The sequence below is a fragment of the Bos mutus genome, unplaced genomic scaffold (assembly GCF_027580195.1).
Source record: "Bos mutus isolate GX-2022 unplaced genomic scaffold, NWIPB_WYAK_1.1 CTG406, whole genome shotgun sequence".
Lineage (NCBI taxonomy): Eukaryota > Metazoa > Chordata > Mammalia > Artiodactyla > Bovidae > Bos > Bos mutus.
The window spans coordinates 123198-140508 of record NW_027219892.1 but is presented as its reverse complement, the minus strand read 5'-3'; the positions used below and the strand labels follow the sequence as shown (position 1 = coordinate 140508).

At 44.0% G+C, this 17311-nt stretch overlaps 1 long non-coding RNA gene across 1 annotated transcript; it reads left to right on the top strand.

Annotated features, from left to right (window-relative positions):
- Positions 1–589: 589 nt before the first annotated feature.
- Positions 590–16488, top strand: LOC102281019 (uncharacterized). The gene is made up of 3 exons (XR_011463507.1): positions 590–784; positions 16018–16135; positions 16234–16488. It is a non-coding gene; the product is annotated as an uncharacterized lncRNA (long non-coding RNA).
- Positions 16489–17311: the final 823 nt, after the last annotated feature.

The window sequence follows — 17311 nt, the reverse complement described above, 5'->3', positions numbered from 1 at the left end:
AGCCTAAATGTCCCTTGATAGTTGAATGATTAAAGAAAATGTGGTACATATATATGAATATTACTCAGCCATAACAAGAAAGAAAGAATGCCATTTGCAGCAACATGGATGGAACTAGGGATAATTATACTAAGCAGAGTAAGTCACAAAGAGAAGAATAAATACTATATCACTTATATGTGGAATGTAAAATATGGCACGAATGAACCTATTTACAAAACAGAAACAGACTCATGAATACAGAGAATAAACTTGTGGTTGCCAAGGGCGATGGAGGGAGGGAGACGGACGGACTGGGTGTTTGGGATTGGCAGATGCAAACTGTTACATTTGGAAAAAACAACAAGGTCCTACCTTAGCACAGGGAACCATATCCAATCTTCTGGGATAAACCATAATGGAAAAGATATTTTAAAATGTATGTATACGTATAACTGAGTCACTTTACAGCAGAAATTAGCACAACATTGTAATTAAAGTCTACTTAAAAAATAAAAAAGACGTTGTATAACTGGGAACACTGTTACAGTCTTCTGTTGACTCTCGATTCAAGACGGTACACCCCATGGGTGTCCGGTCTACAGCTCTTACCTCCTTTTTTCCCATTAGGATGGATGAGAACTATAACCTCTTGCCTCATGGAGTCAATTTCCAAGATGCCATCTTTCCAGACACTCAAGAGAACAGAAGGATGTTTTCTAGCCTTTTCCAGTTTTCAAACTGTTCACAAGGGCAGCAGCTGGCAACTTTCTCCAGTGACTGGGAGGTCCAAAAAGACACTAGGGTAAGAATTGGCTATACCCTGTGCTACAGCAAAATAATAAGATAGCTATGACTCATATGAATGTTGAGAGCAAGGGAGTCAAGAGTCCTCTTCCAAAGTCCAGATCAAGAAGTATTTTTCACCCTCTCCACAGCCCTCCCAGAAGTTGACAAGCACTGCTCATAAACTCTGGGGTCCTCAGGCTGTACTGTGTGGTATGAGGTTCCTCACAAAGTGAGGGGACAAGATGGGCTGAAGGTTGGCATGCTGTGCCTCAGTTTCCTCTTCTGTAAATTGGAAGCCATTGTAACATCTGTATCTTGGGGTGGATGCAACATGATTTAACTATGTAGGGAATGTGAGGTGTTTGAGAGTAAGCACTCAATACACTGAGCTGTTATGACTACTTCTGTTGTTGATTTCAAATACTTATGCATGTTTTTACTTGGCCCTGCTGGGTCTTAGTTGTGGCATATGGGATCTTCAGTCTTCCTTACAGCATGCAGGATCTTCAGTTGTAGCATGCAAACCCTTAGTGGCAGGATCTAGTTCCCATGGAACAGAAGGATCCGGATCACTCTAGGCATGAAGATAGAAAAGGCATCTTTCAGTCTGAGGCAGATGCCTGAGTTGTGGGGAGATTTCGAGGACTATCGCTTTCTCTGTGCAGTGGCATTGTTGCAACTGAGCCAGGGGAGCAGGGAGGCCATGGCCCATCGCTCCCAGTCTCCCACCAAGGTGTTTATAGGACCATGTGACAGACCACAGGAGACAGTTCTGATGTGGGTTAATGAACCAATGTGCATATTAGGTGGTTTCCTTCTTTCCCCCATCTGTGGTGCCCTTGGTGGGGGCGCTGTCTTTCTCTTGTCTGGTGGGTGGGCCTAGGGGAGTGGCCTTGTTCTTCCAAACCTCCTGCCCAGGGCTCCATGGCACCTGGAGGCTTTCTTCATGTTCTTTGCACAGAAATTGTTCTCATCGTGGGCAAGTACATCCGACTGCAGAAAAGTGTTGATTCTTCCTTTCCATACATTATCCAGGGTTCCTTCCTTAGGCCTGCCCTACTGACAGTTCCCAACTCCCTGACCCCTCTTCAAGATTTGCCAAAATTTTCTGAGTGCTTGTTATATATTTCACTCCCCACATGGATCTAAGCACCTTTCTTTCCCCCTGCCCCAACTCTTTTTTTTTTTTTTTTTCCTACCCGACTCTTAATCTGTGCCAGCGCCCACTCCACACTGAACTGGACTCACCAAGTATAAACCTGAATATCCCCAGCCTGGGTCAGACCGTAGCATGTTCATATTAAATCTTCTTAGTCTTGGTCCTGTGGTTCTCCATTTTGTGGGATTTTTGCTTCATGTACTAAATCCTTGGTAATAGTACATTGAGGTCAAGAGATCTGATATTGATCCAAAAATACCTCACAGCTGAGCCCAAAACTCTTTAGATATATAACTGATTAGCCCTGTGGTCACACAATGAAGCTATTAACATTTTACTGCAATTAGATTTTCCATCATTCAAAACAAATAGAACAATGGGACTGTGGAGAATTGTTTTAATGTGAAGGCAGTCCTATTTTGGGTGGTCAGATGTTGATCTTGGGGAGAATTCCTTTTCCCTTTCATCATCCTGACCTCTTAGATAACAGAGGGTGGGTATGTATGTTTGCACAGAGTGAGAAGCTTTTGGGGAAAGAGAATTAATTGTTCCAGGTTGCTGAGCTGCTGCAGAGCCAAACTGAGGTGTTGATGGACTTTGTATGTATCACATCTTGGCTCCTTCTGCCCACTTTGAAAGGTACCACATCAGAGCTGAGTTAAATTAGCTAGTTCATTTGAGAATTTAGGTTTAAAATAAAACTAAGGTGCTAGCATTTACATTTTATGATAGTCCTTGAGAAAATTTTACTTTCTCTGCAGTGATTAAAATAGGTGTGAATTGAAGGTGTCAGAATTAGATGAAGAGTTATGGACAGTTACTTGTTCCTTTCTTGAAAAAAACAACAAAACTAAACTAAAACTAAAAATTATCTGCCTTAAAAAAAAAATCAAAAACTCATATTCAGTTTCACTGGATCTTTGTTGCCATGAGGGCTTTTCTCTAGTTATGGCAAGCAAGGGCTACTCTTTGTTGCAATGCACAGGCTTCTTATTGCAGGAGTTTCCCTCGTCGCAGAGCATAGGCTCTGAGCACATGGGCTTCAGTAGTTGTGGGTTGTGGGCTCACTAGTTTTGGCACACGGGCCTAGTTGATCTGCAGCTTGTGGAGTCTTCCTGGACCAGGGATCGAACAAATGCCCCTGCTCTGGCAGATGGATTCCTATCCACTGTGCCACCAGGGAAGTCCTCTCTGCTTTTTCTGTGTGAAGGTGAGTATCCTGCTTTCTCTCCTATGCAGGGTAAATAAATCATGTTACGACACAAACAGTCTGTTTTTCCTAAGGTGATGGGTCTTCCATCTTAGACGGGGTCAGAGGAGCTTGTTTGGGTCACCTTTTTAATCCAGTTAGACTCTTGCTAATGGGAACATGTGAATCCTTCATTTGTTCTGAGACCATTATGAATGGCCCTGGACAGTGCACATTACACAATTTCCCTATATCACATGCTGTGTCTTAGATGACGATGAATTCAGGGGGCACACTGATGAATTCTCATCATTTCCACTGTTGCTGCTGCTCTTCTCTAAGTCCCCAGTCAGCTCGAGCAGTGTGTTTAGGTCGTGGTCGTGAAGGGTGCATCTCCTCCTTCTCATTCTCTTGCAGCATCACATGAATCTGGGACTCTAGGGTCAGTCTGGAGGTTAAGAAATGGAACCAGAGGAAAATCTGATGTAGGGAAACTTTTTGTTATACATACCCAGGACAACCTGCAACTCCATCCTCAGCAGCCAAATCCTCTCATTCTCTAATTCCGTCCTTAGACATCCCACCACTCCCCCTCCCCACCCCCCCACCCCCCCCGCCCCTTGCTTCAGTCAGTGGAAACATAAGCTTGCTTTCAAAAGTTGCCAGGGAATCAGCAGCACTCCTAACTGTTCAGCATCTCTCTGGTTCAGTATCATGGTGTTAATGGGGCCTCCGGGATGTCTTTGGCAAGTTAGAGCATCCATCCCATTTTCTGGCAGGGTTCTCTCCACGCCAGCCAAGAACATTTTCCTTTCCTTTTTTCTTCCCTGTTGGGTGAGTGTAACAATCAAAACAAAAGTTGGCTGTTTTCCTCTCTCAGCAAGTCCTGTCCCCCAGGACCGCAACCTAGACTGACCCACACATACATCAATCTGACCTAGAGTGTCATGGGACTGACATAAAATCTGTGGAAGACCTCCTGTCATCTTTCTTTTATGCCTTTTTAGAGTTGGAAAGGATGGTGAGGGAGGTGCCATCCTCATCAGGCAATCAGGATTGGCTGTGTCGTTTTCAGAGGCGTGATCTCAGACAGAACCCTTAATTTCCCAAAACTTCAAATTTCTCCTTCCCTGATAGCTCAGTTGGTAAAAAATCTGCTTGCAATGCAGGAGACCCCAGTTTGATTCCTGGGTCAGGAAGATCTGCTGGAGAAGGGATAGGCTACCCACTCCAGTATTCTTGGGCTTCCCTTGTGGCTCAATGAGTAAAGAATCCCCCTGCAGTGCAATAGACCTGGGTTCTATCCTTGGGTTGGCAAATCCCCTGGAGAAGGGAAAGGCTATCCTCTCCAGTATCCTGGCCTGGAGAATTCCATGAACTCTGTAGTCCATGGTGTCACAAAGAGTCGGACACCACTGAGTGACTTTCACTTTCAAAACATATAAACTGTCTCAGGTTGTCCTAAGGACCCAGTTAGATCATAGGTTTGAAAGCACTTTGTCAGTTGTAAAGAGTGATGGAGGGGTTTATGACTATAAATGGATAGTTGGAAAGTATGGCTTTAAAAGTTTAAGATGATGGAACTTTTAAAAAGCGTCCTGTGTCTTCCCAGGGCAGTGGCAGTGGAAGCAATGGTGACAGGGTAGGTGGTGGAGAGGGGAACAGATGATGGGGAAGCTCTCATGTGTGTGGTAACTCATTCAACAGAATTTACTGGGTTCTGGTCACAGAGCACTTAAAAATTCATTTACTGAGTTATAAACCATGTTCATGTGGGTTCCCAAATCTGAAAGTATAAAATGGTAGTCAGTAGAGTTTTTTTCTCCCACCTCTGACACCCATCCACCCAGTTCCCACCTACCCTCCAAACGAATAACCACTGTTAATAGTTTCTTGTAAGCTTCCAATGAGTACTCTCCCCCAACAAACAGTTCAGTCAAGATTCACTGTCTTCCTTAAGGGCATGGCAGCCCACTCCTATATTCCTGCCTGGAGAATCCCATGGACAGAGGAGCCTGACAGCCTTCAGTCCATGGAGTCACAAAGAGTCGTGCCAGGAGCCAGCACGGGTGATCCCACCCATGACAAGTTCATGTGGAAGAGATCTGATGAGCAAGGTGGATCAGGACTCGAGGGACCCCCTGGATCTGCTTGAGCATCTACCCCAAAACCAGCATCTGTCTGTCTTACTATTCTGTGCCTTTCACCAACTCTTCTGACATTAACAGGGGGCTATCCCCGACCACCTTTCTCTGGAAAAAGTCAGCTTAGGGCTTTAGTTAATAAGTCTCCTGGGCATAATAGAAGTGTTTCAATTCAAACCCCTCTGATGGCTTTCCGCCTGACAGGTTTATCCAGACTCTTGCAGCTACGCATATGATTGTTCACAGCCTCCCAACCGTGAGAGACACAGGAAGCCTAAAACATTCTAAAAATATAGAGCCTTTCAAAGAGTTAAAAACTATTAGAGTAGTGCTGGTGTAAGATTTCATTGTTGAAGCAATGCTTGCTGCCAAGTGCCCATATCCCTTATCCATTGTGCACCTGGGAGTGCATTGGTTAACATAGTTGGAATGTAAGAAAAACAAGTAGTAGCCTTGGAATTAACCACATCAGACCTTTGAGCTAATTGGTTCTTTCTTTGTTGTAACTCACTGCACCTTTGCTCCGTGAGAATGTAATTCTGTTTAGCACTTTCTGAGGCTGACATAGATTAGAAATATAAAGAAAAAACACTTCAAGGGAAAATAAGTTTTCTGGTTGAGTAGCCTTTATCAAAAAAGGGTCATAAAATCTCCACAGGCCTCCAAGGCCAGAAGATAATGTACACAACATTGTTTATGGGAAAGGTATGCAGAGAAAAATCCTGGTTTCGATAAAGACAAAACAGATGTAATGTTTGGGCTGACTCTGTATGACTTTGCATCTTTCATATCCCTCTATGTACAAGTCAAGGTATAAAAATTCTTTTTGAAAATAAAGTTATGGGCCTCGTTCACCAAAGCTTGGTCTCCCCGTGTCATTCTTTCTTTCCTTTTCTTTCTTTCTCTCTCTGTTCTTCTTTCAGGATAACTCCTTGAGGGCACAGGGGCTCTCTGACTTCACTTTTTTGCCTGGACTTCTAAGATCCGATCGGGAAGGTACCCTGCATCTTCACCGGGGAGGGTGCGTCCTGTGTCCTCACCCCACCGAGAGGGCGCCTGCAGCCTCCGTGAACAGAGCAAGTTCCATGTCAGGAGCTTTATTGGTTTTCTGTGTAAACCAAGGAAGATCAAGCCTCTTTCTCTCCCTTTACTTTCCTTATCACTGACGCCATCATCCTGAGGGATTCCCTGGATCCTGCTGGGGCTGGACCCCGGCAGAGTCGGACACGACTGTGTGACTAACACACACTTTTGGTACCAGTGGCACTGCAATGTGCACACGTGGTTGTGCCCTGCTTTGTTCACAAGTGGGTACATGTAAGTAGACATGTAAGTTGCTATATCTAGACATGTACATTGGTTTAAACAGCTGTGTCGTATTCCATTGTATTAATGCCTTACTATGTATTTAATCAAGTTCCCTGTTGATAGGTAGTTACACTGTTTCCAGTCCATGGATATTACATGGAATGTGGACATGTATGACATTATATCAGTACACACCTCATTTTGTGGAATTGTTGAGTCCAGTCTTTAGCAAGTGACTGTTGAGTGACTGCCATGAGGCAGCTTCTGTGTTAGATACCAGAGTCAGAGTTTCAATGTTGAGAAAAATTTTAGAATATAATAATAATATATTTATAAAAATATAAATTTTAGAATATAATTATTGTTAATAGTTTATCTAAAAGCTTATATCATATTTACATTTTTTAGTTTTTTTTGTTATTGTTTAGAGGTACTTTCTTGTTGACAAGCTTGTGACAGATACAACAATATAGCAATTTTTAACTTATAATAAACCTAGGCACTATGAAAATTTTGTGCTTAATGTTAGTGACTCTTAGACATGTCTATAGTAGAGTAGCAAAAAAAAAATACTAGATATTTAATATTGACTATTTCCCAGTTCACGTGAATCTGAAATTAATTTAGGTCAATGTTTTCTTATATTTACAACTGTTTGATTTGTAAGGGCTTCCTTTTCTTAAGACCATTTAAATAAGAACTCAGAACTTGAGCAATATTATCAAAAAACAGAAGACTCACACTGAGACATACATAAATCCAGACAGACAGACAAGGGATCTTCTAGTTTTCCACCTGAGATTTAAAATATTTATTTGAACAGCTTGTTTTTTTTTTTTGGGGGGGTGGGTGGGTGGAGGTGGGGGGAGGGGGGTGGCAAGAATACTGGAGTGGGTTGCCATTCCCTTCTCCAGGAGATCTTCCCAACCCAGGGATTGGACCCAGGTCTCCCACATTGTAGGCAGACACTAGGGAAGTTGTTGAATTCTGTGGCAAGGATTAACTTCAAGCGTTGCCCTAGGCAGGCCTTTGTAACAAGCTAATTGTTTTTAATTGCATATGCAAAAGAACCAGCTTTACAGTTTCCAAGAAAAAAAAGTTTCCTTGTAACCAATTTTGTCTGGTTCTGTAGAATATCATGGCCGTCCTAGGTCAGGTCATCTTTCCTTTCTGTAGTCATAGTTTTATCCCTGAATCATAGACAGATCAGCTGACAAAAAGCTTGGCTTGTCTCTGTGGGGTGGATTTGCTTGTCCTTGTGTTTCATCTGGGGCAATAGTGAGGCCCGCGGGCCTCTCCTGGAAGTGGGCGTGGGGCGGGGTGCACCGGGAGCGTGGCACTGGGAGTGCGTCCGGGGCAGGGGGTCCCAGTTGTGCTCTCAGGGGTCTCCATTGCGGCTGGGAATGCCCATTTCTTGCACTCCTGGGTCCCCAGTGATCAGCATCCAGTGAGCGGAGCGGAGGGGTGTGGACCACAGGTAAGGGAACTGGGACTCAGTGGAGGAGGGAACCACGTATTCTGCCCTCTCTGTTGGCACAGTCTCAGAGCCCCCTAACCTGGCGGTTGCAGAAAGGCCTCACCTTTGGGGTCAAGGCCTTTACCGCTTTACCCTGTTGCATAAAGCTCAGACCCATGCGGGTTTTCCCAAGCAGCCTAGTGCCTGCTGGAAGTCCAAGGGATTTATCCTTCCTGGTGATTTCACCTGTGGGGACTTCATAACCCTTACTCTGGCTGGCTGGCCCAGCCCTGCTTCTGCCACTTTGCAGCCCAGTGGGCCCTTGACCACCTGCTGGGATGGGAAAGGGAAGGGTCCACCAGTTGCACCCTAGATATTTAGTAGGGTGCATGGATTTAAACACCTGGTGGCCACCCAGGCAGAAAAGAAGGGAGGAGGGCACCTTGCTGCCCTTTCATGGTGGAATCTGTGGCTGTCCTGCTGCGAGGGGTCCTTTCCATGGGAACCCTGTGCAATAAGTTTGGTGTTTTGGAACTGAATAATTAGAACGTGTAAAAATTTTAAATTATGTGGTGCTTTAATTAAAAAAAAAAAAAACCAAGCTCCAAGTTTTTTGCAAATTGAGGTCTAAAAATTTGAAGGCCTATTTTCCTTCCACTGTGGCATTCTATGAAGAAATGTGTGGTTTTTTTTTTTTTTTTTAAAAGAGTCAGAAAAGTGAGGGAAACAGAAAACCCAGAGTTGCCCCTGTAGTTTGGCAAAGGCCTTAGGAGGTCACTTGTAAATGCTGCTGGCTGTTGGGAGGCAGTCTCTTCCTGTGGCTGATGGGCACAGAGCTCTGCAGACTTGTCCTTTGCATGGATGTTCTTGGTGAAATCCAGCTCAGAGCCATCTCCTGATGTGTAAGAATTTCCCAGACTAGAGCCCTAGGCAGATCCCGCAGGGCCAGGGGCTCCTTCCTTCATTGTATCTGTCTGTTTGACTGAAAACCAGCAATGACATATTTTTCTTTCAATCTGGTCTCTCATCCAGGCCTTGGAGTAATATTTCCCCTCCCCCTCAATAGACTTGGGTTCCAGGGATAAATTATAATCAGTTGTCCATGATTTTGCAGATGAGGAAACTGAGAGCCAGAAAGGGTGGAGGACTGTCCAAGGGAGAATGAGATATCCTTCCAGGAACTCTGGCTCCTGGGTTTTTAATGAGCTTCCCACCCAGCATGGTATTAACTGGCAAGTGTTGACATTGAGAATAAACTATTGGTGGAAATGTAAAAGGCTTTTTTAAAGAATGTGCCTACCAGCTGTGCATCTCATGTAGTATTTTCACTGTACTCCCCAACCCTTGAAAAGTGCTGGGCACAGGGCAGATGCTTCATCATTTTTATTGAATAAGTTCAATTTCACATAATTATATCCATAGTGTCGGCAACACTATGAGGTATATTAGAACAGTGATTGTCACAGTTGGTACTTCACAGTTCAGTAAAGAAAGAAAACATTTTATTAGGAAGACTGTAAAAGAATTGCTAAGTTTTCAGTTTATCCCACAGGGATATTTAAAAAAATGAAACAAATCTCTCCCTCCATCACCAAGGCTATCAGAGGTCTGTTGAGGAACCCACGCAAGGGAGGTTCTACCTCTTTGGACACCCCTGCTTCAGCATCTCCCTAAGCCAGCAACCTGGGACAGTCAAGTACACTTGAAGTTCCTTCCTGGACCTCGGGAGTTCTTTTTGGAAGACAATCTTTTGACAGACAGGGGTGGGGGAAGCTTTTGGGATGTTTCAAGTGCAGTCCATTTATTGTGCACTCTATTTCTATTTTTTTTCCCTGGTGGCTCCGTTGGTAAAGAGTCTGCCCACAGTGTGGGAGACCCGGGTTCAATCAGTGGGTGGGGAAGATCTCCTGGAGAAGGAAATGACAGCCCACTCCACTGAAGAATTCAATGGACTGAGGAGCCTGGTGGGCTACAAAGGGTTGGACACATCTGAGTGACCAAACACTTATTTCTAGTATTATTTCATCAGCTCCACCTCAGATCATCAGGCATTAGATCCTAGAGGTTGGGGGCCCCTGCTTTAGTTCCCTCTTTCATCTTCTACACAGCTCCAGCCTGCTTCCTCCCCTCTTCCACCTGCAGAACTACCTGCCGGGCTTCTCTGAGTGTGACTAAGAGTCTCCTTGCCTCACTTCCTTTCCTCTGAGTCCCTTCTCCTAACTGGGTTTCCCTGATCTCCGTTTAGGCACTTTTGCCCCAGGTGGTGCTAGTGGTAAAGAACCTACCTGCCAATGCAGGAATCCGATCCCTGGGTTGGTAAGATTCCCTGGAGGAGGGCACAGCAACCCACTCCAGTATTCTTGCCTGGAGAATTCCCATGGACAGAGGAGCCTGGCAGGCTCTGACAGTCAGACGTGACTGAAGCGACTTAGCACAGCATACCAGAGGACCTTAGCACTGCAGACTCACGTGATTGTTCTGGCTCTTTGGAGTCCCTTGTCATTCCATGTGTATGTTAGGGTCAGCTTGTGTATTGCTTCCTAAAGGCCCTGAGAGGGTAACAGGCAGGAAGGCCTGGGTTCTCCAGACAGAGGGAATAGGCTGCAAGTGTCAGACGTTTTTTTCTCTCTCTCTCAAGCAGCCAGAGGAAACAAACTAGTGTTACATTTTTTTCCCCTTCTCGATACAAATTTAAAAGGAGGTTTCTCTGAAAATTCTGTGTTGCAATGATGACTTCTGGCTCCACCTGAACTTAACTTTTCTCAAACCTTGAGCTAAGCAATGCATTTTTTCGTAAGGAAATGTTTGTCTTAAGCTATGTTAATATACTACGTATTTCCGCTAAACTCTGGCTTCAGGTCAGTTCCCCCTAAAGGCTCAGAACTGACTTGACAAACCAGTATGTCTTACTCATACCTTGTTCTCCTAATCTATGTTAATGAAATGATATATTTGCCTGGAAATCTGCCTTTCTTCAAGATTCATGTCAATCATTTTATGGCCCAGGATGACTCACCTGCTGCCAATGTTATCTCAATGCATGTTGTGGGTGACAGGCCTGGTGCCATTCTCTGAGACATTGCCTTTCTTTCCTTAGCAGACTGCTAGTGGCTGTATAACATCTGGCTAAAGACCAGCAGGGGGTACTCTTACTGCCCCATCTGAAGTCTATGTCAGCAGCTTTCTCTATCTCTTTTATACTTTAATAAAACTTTATGACACAAAAGCTCTGAGTGATCAAGTCATATTTGATCTTCATTTCAGATTGAAGATACATTCCATGGTATTGCCATCTTAAGTCTTTCCATCACTATGGGACATCTGTACATGTATTCAGGATATTTTTTCAGCAATCGTGTATAATTCCCAGTGTGCCAGTCTTGTCATCCTCGTTACATCCATGGCAAAGTATTTTATTAATGTTGACATTATTGAAAGGGAATTTTTTTTCATAAATTCCTTTTCAGATTATTATTTGCTAGTGTATACAGATAAAACTGTGTAATCATTCATTTTTATCAGTTTGGACAGCTTGATAGTTGTCTTTACTTTCTTTACTTTCTCATACTTTAATATTATCCTGGCTCATATATGTACTGCTTCACCCCTAATCTCAGTCATTTATTCAAAGAACTTCTGTCCTTTTATTTTTTTTAACATTGAATTATTTTTGATTATGCTGGGTCTTCGTTGCTAGATGTCTGGTTGTAGTGAGCAGAGGCTGCCCTCTAGTGGCCGTGCCCTGGCTTCTCATTGCAGCAGTTTCTCTGGTTGCAGAACTTGGGCTGTGTAGCATGCAAGTACTTCAGTAGTTGTACAGGGGCTTAGTTGCCCCTGGGCATGTAGAATCTTCTAGCACTAGGGAGTGAACCTGTGTTCCCTGCATTGGTAAGCATATCCTTTACCACAGGACCACGAGGGACAAATGTCCCTTTCATTAGAGAATGATATGCACAACATACATGTAGGAGCTAAATATGCTCAGCTGACAATACTCGGAAATATATACATGTATTCCAGTTTACCTTCGAACATATTCAGTTAAAGGTAATTTGTGATGATGTCTCCATGGATCTTGTAAACTTTCCTTTTGTTTCTCCATAACTTCCCATTCCAATGGTAAGATACCTGGCTTCCACCACTTGTCATGTATAGAATTCAGTGCTTGTCCCATGTGGTTACTGAAAAAACTGTCAGACTGTCTTCCAAAGGGGGCTGTGCATGCATCCCACCAGTATCTTGAGTATGTTTCTGTAGGATAGTTTACTATCAGTATACCCTCCATGGCCAGGTGTCTATTTCAAATCTTTACCAATTATGAATGGGCTTTTTTGCTCTAGTGTTCTTGGACAATTTGAGTACAGATTCTTTGTCAGATATGCATTTTTAAGGAAAACAATTGTATTTATTTTTCGCTGTGTTGGGTCTTCGTGTGTGGGCTTTTCCCTAGTTCGGGTGAGCGTGGGCCATAACTAGTGGTGTGTGGGCTTCTCACTCCAGTGGCTCCTCTTGTTGTGGGGCACAGGCTCACGGGCTTCAGTGGTTGCAGTATGTGAGCTCGGCATTGTGTCTTCCAGGATCTAGAGCACAGGCTCAGTAGTTGTGGCACATGGGCTCCATAGCATGTGGATCTTAGCAGATCTTCCCATAGCAGGGATCACATCTGCATCTCCAGGACTGGCAAGCGGATTCTTTACCACAGAGCCACCAGGGAAGCCCTCAGGCATATTTTTGATTCTAGTTTTCCACACATGTACCTGGTGAGAGAGGCCAGGATCAAGAGGCCTGGCCACTGGGAGTCCTCAGCCACAGTTCTGGCTGTGCCATCGAAAGCTCTGGGGACTTCGGCAAGTGCCTCAGCTTCCCTGGGACTGTTTCCTCCCCTCAGAAATGCCCTGCTGTTGGACTGTAGCCCACCAAGCTCCTCTGTCCCTGGGATTTCTGAAGTCAGAATACTGGAAGGGGTGCCACTGCCTTCTCTACAAGGTAGCATTTGGAAGATATTTTCTCCTGGATTGTGGTTTTGATGAAGGAAGGAGGATCCCTTCCAGGGCTTGAGAATGGATTCTTGTCTGACACTTGGAAATGAATTGTCCGTGGTGAGGAGTGCCATCCAAGCGAGAGACTTCATTGGGAAGGGCTGCCGGGGCAGAGGGCAGGAGGGTGAGGGAAACGGAGAGAACTGCTCTGCCACGTGGCTCACCGTCTCAGGGTTTATGGTCATTGGGTTAGTTTCTGGTTTGTCTCTTGCCAGTCATTCTGAATTGGAATCCTTCCTGGGGGCACACGCATCACTCAGCCGAGGTGGATTCCAGCGAGGAGGATCCTGGGAAGTTGCTAGGACCTCTGGACTGCAGTCTCCCATCTCTTTTTGACCTCTCCAGAATCCTGGTTGGTGGTAGCTTGTTAGTCCCTTGTTCCTTACCAGGACCTCCCGTTGTAAGATGACTCCTGCAAGTGTTTTCTCTTCTCTGTTGCCTGGCAAGGGTGGGTGGTCAGTGGTTCATTTAATAGTGTGTCTTTTGGTTCTCTCGAATAAGGTCCTTCACAGAGTAAATGTATAAAACTGTAAAAGTCAATGTTTTAAATAATTTATATTCCTAATTTGGTAAGTTGGCTTTTTTTGTTGTGTGTTATAACTCATCACCAGACCAAAGGTCATGTAAATCTTTTGTTGTTTTCTAAAATTTTATAGTTTTTTAAATTGAATTACAGTGTTAGTTGCAAAGTTTGTGTTTCTGTTCATTTCATCTTTTTTTTTCAGTTATTTATTTTTAGTTGATTGATCATTGATTTACAATATTGGTTTGATTTGTCATACATCCACATGAATTAACCATAGGTGTACGTGTGTCCCCTCACTCTTGAATCTCCCTCCCACATCCCATCCATCCCCACCTCTCTAGGTTATTACAGAGCCCCAGTTTGAGTTCCCTGAGTCATAACAGCAAATTCCCACTGGTTTTCTATTTACAAATGTTGGTGTACATGCATCCATGCTGCTCTCTCCATTCATCTCACCCTCTCCCTCTTGTTCCCCACCCTTGTCCGTAAGTCTGTTCTCTATGTCTGCATCTCTGTTGCTGCTATGTGAACAGATTAATCAGACCCATCCTTCTCGATTCCATGTTTTTCTCTTTCTGACTGACTTCCCTGTTTAATACACTCTAGGTTATCCCCTTCATTAGAACTGACTCAAATGTGTTCCTTTTTATGGCTGCATTTGATACAGGCTCTGATTGTTCCTTAGCCATGTTTTGAGGAGGGTCATGGAGCTATTCTGCTCCATTTCAGTTTGGGCTTCCAGTCTGAGTGCTCACAGCAGAGCTGCTTCTGGGTGAGCCCTCTGAGGTCTGTGAGTGCAGGGCTGCCCGCTCTTCTCTGGGGGCCCGCAGGGGGCGCCAAAACCCCCTCTGACCCGTGGGCGCAGGACGCTTTGCCTTCAGACTGGGCTCAGTGACCAGCTGGCGGGAGCTTTGTCTCCTCAGGGCCCTCAGGGCTCGGGCTCCTGGGTAACGGGGCTGCGTCCCAGCTGAGAGGAGCGGGGTTGCCTCAGTGCCCACCAGCAGGGAGGCGCTGCAAGAGGGGAAAATGAGGACAAAGTAGACGTTTCCTGTGTCCAGCTGAGCGCTGACCGGAGGTCCATCTCAGAGGACTCGGGGGGAAAGAGCTCCATGTGCAAAATGGCGGGTTTTCAGTTCGATTTCTGTTAGATGATCCAGAGGATGACCTTCACTGATGTTCTTCCGAGTAGATGGCCAGTTTTCCTGTCACTGTTTCTTAAGAAGACTGTCCTTTCCTCTTCACTCGTTCCTGGTTTGATTTTCATGAACTGACCACGTACATGTGGGTTCATTCCTGGGCTCTCTATTCTTTCCTGGAGTCCATGTGTCTGTGTTCCTGCCAGTTCCTCACTGTGGTGGTTACTACAGGTCCGTGATGTAGTTTGAAGTTGGAGAGGAAGATGCCTCCAGCTGTGTTCTTCTTTCTCAGAGTCTTCTTGGCCATTTAAGGTCCTGTTCAATATTAGCAGCCTAATATTAGGAATATTTCTATTTCTGTGAAAAAGGCCATTGAATATTATTTTGTGATTGCAGTCAGTGTATTTGTTGATGGCTTTGGTTGGAATGGACATTTTAATTCCTCATTGTTCCAGTGTGTGAGCGTGGAATAGTTTTCTGTTTATTTGTGTTTTCTTTGGTTTCTTTATCAGTGCTTTCTAGTTTTTTGACTTCTGGTCTTTTATGTCCTTGATTAAGTTTGTTGCTAGATGTTTTATTCTTTTTGATGCAATTATAAGTGGGACTTTCTTAATTTTTGTTTCTGATTGTTATTAGTGTATAGAAACGCAAGTGATTTTTGTATATTTATTGGGATTGTAAGTTGTAGTATTTTATATGATTGGAAATTGATTGGAAATTGTTCAACTTTACTGAATGTAGTCTAACAACTTTTTGTGAAGTTGAAAGGTTGTTGTTGAATCACGTGAAGACACCAGGATTCTTGGCCCTCGGAGGAGAAGAATTCAATCTGGGGCCAGAGATGAGGCTTGATCGCTCAGAGCTTTTGTGTAATAAAGTTTTATTGAAGTATAAAGGAGATAGAGAAAGCTTTTGACATAGGCATCAGAAGGGGGCAGAAAGGGTACCCCCTTGCTAGTGTTAGCAATGAAGTTACATACTCTCCAATGAATCCAAAGAATGTCAGGAGGTTGTAAAGACCTCACCAGACCTACTCCCATAATTTACATTTTAAGATAACAGAATTAGCCAGAAGGTTTAATTCAGAGACTGTCCCCAGGCAGGATACATTATTGTTATATAATCCTAAGAAATGTAGAGAAGAAAAAAAAATGTTTGTCCTTTCTTCCTCCTTGAGAATTCCAGACCCCTCTCTCCTTGGGGACCCCTAGACTTATCAACCTGCCTAAGAAATGACTCTCTCAAAGTTATGGGGAAAATTTTATTTGTAAAATCTGTTTCTCCTGCAATAGGTCATCCAGAGGACCCAAGGCATGGTGGTTACTAATAGACTTCCCACAGTACTTCTTCATTCCATGTGGACTCCTTCAAGGGCAGTGAGCATCACAGCATCCCTTGAACTTCGTCTGGGTAAGTCTTGACCTCTATAGGAAAGTTTCATGCCTGTCTAATCTGATTTTCTTTTATGGTATTGACTTGTTTGTTTTGAAACATAATTTACTTTCCAGGAATTTAAAATGTACAGAAAACTCCTAGCAATGGGGAAAGGGCTCACATTTGCCACATCATCTAAAATACTCTATATATTTTATCCAAAATGGGTGCGTTCTCCTGAAAAAAACCTGCACATAATCTCCAAAATCAGGAAATCATATGGTTTCTACAGTATAATGTAATCCACAGCCCCACCTCCCTTTCAGCAATTGTTCAATTGTATGAATATATATTTTCTTCTCATCCTTTTTTTTTTTTTTTTTTTTTGGAACACATGTATACCTGTGGCAGATTCATGTTGATATATGGCAAAACCAATACAATATTGTAAAGTTAAAAAATTAAATTTTTTTTTTTAAAGAGTGTTACTGAGATTTTCAGTGATTTGCACAAACTTGATGGATTTAAAGCAGACATGGTGAATATGGGATTGGCGTCACCTTTTCTATATGGGTATTTTTCACTAAAGATGGTTTTAATGTTTTTTCATGATATTCGGGGTTCCATTCGAATCGGTGCAGGGGCATCAGGCCTTATCTCAAGTGGATGGGGAAATCGGTGCCTTTGGGGTTGTGGTACGACCCACGAGGGTTTCTGTTGAGTTTCAATGTGAGACCGGCCTCCTTTTGAGGAGCAACGGGAACGTCGGGATTCCTTTCCAGACAAAGCAGGGGAATCGACCTTCATCTCGAGATGAGGAGGGGCAAAGGGGCTCAGATTGAGGTGTGCCGGGAAACTTGGTGTTCCTCTCGAGTGGGGACGGGTATGTCGGGGAACTTCCAGAGTTTCATAAAGGGTGTGAAGTACCGTTTCGAGTTTCAAGAGGGAACGTGGGATTTCTCTCGAGACGCTGCAGTGGGAAAGGGCCTCATCTTGTGTTGAGGGGAGAATCCCGTGGTTTTCCTTGAGGCTTGGCAGGAAGTTTGGAGTTCCTCTTGAGTTGCAACGTGGACCTCAGGGTCCCGCTCTTATTGCCTCAGGGAAGTCAAGTATCATTTCGAGTTGTGACGAGCACTTCGGGATTCCTCACAAGTCACTTCAGGGAAATAGGCCTCATCTAGACTTGTGTCCAGAAACTCCATGTTCCTCTCC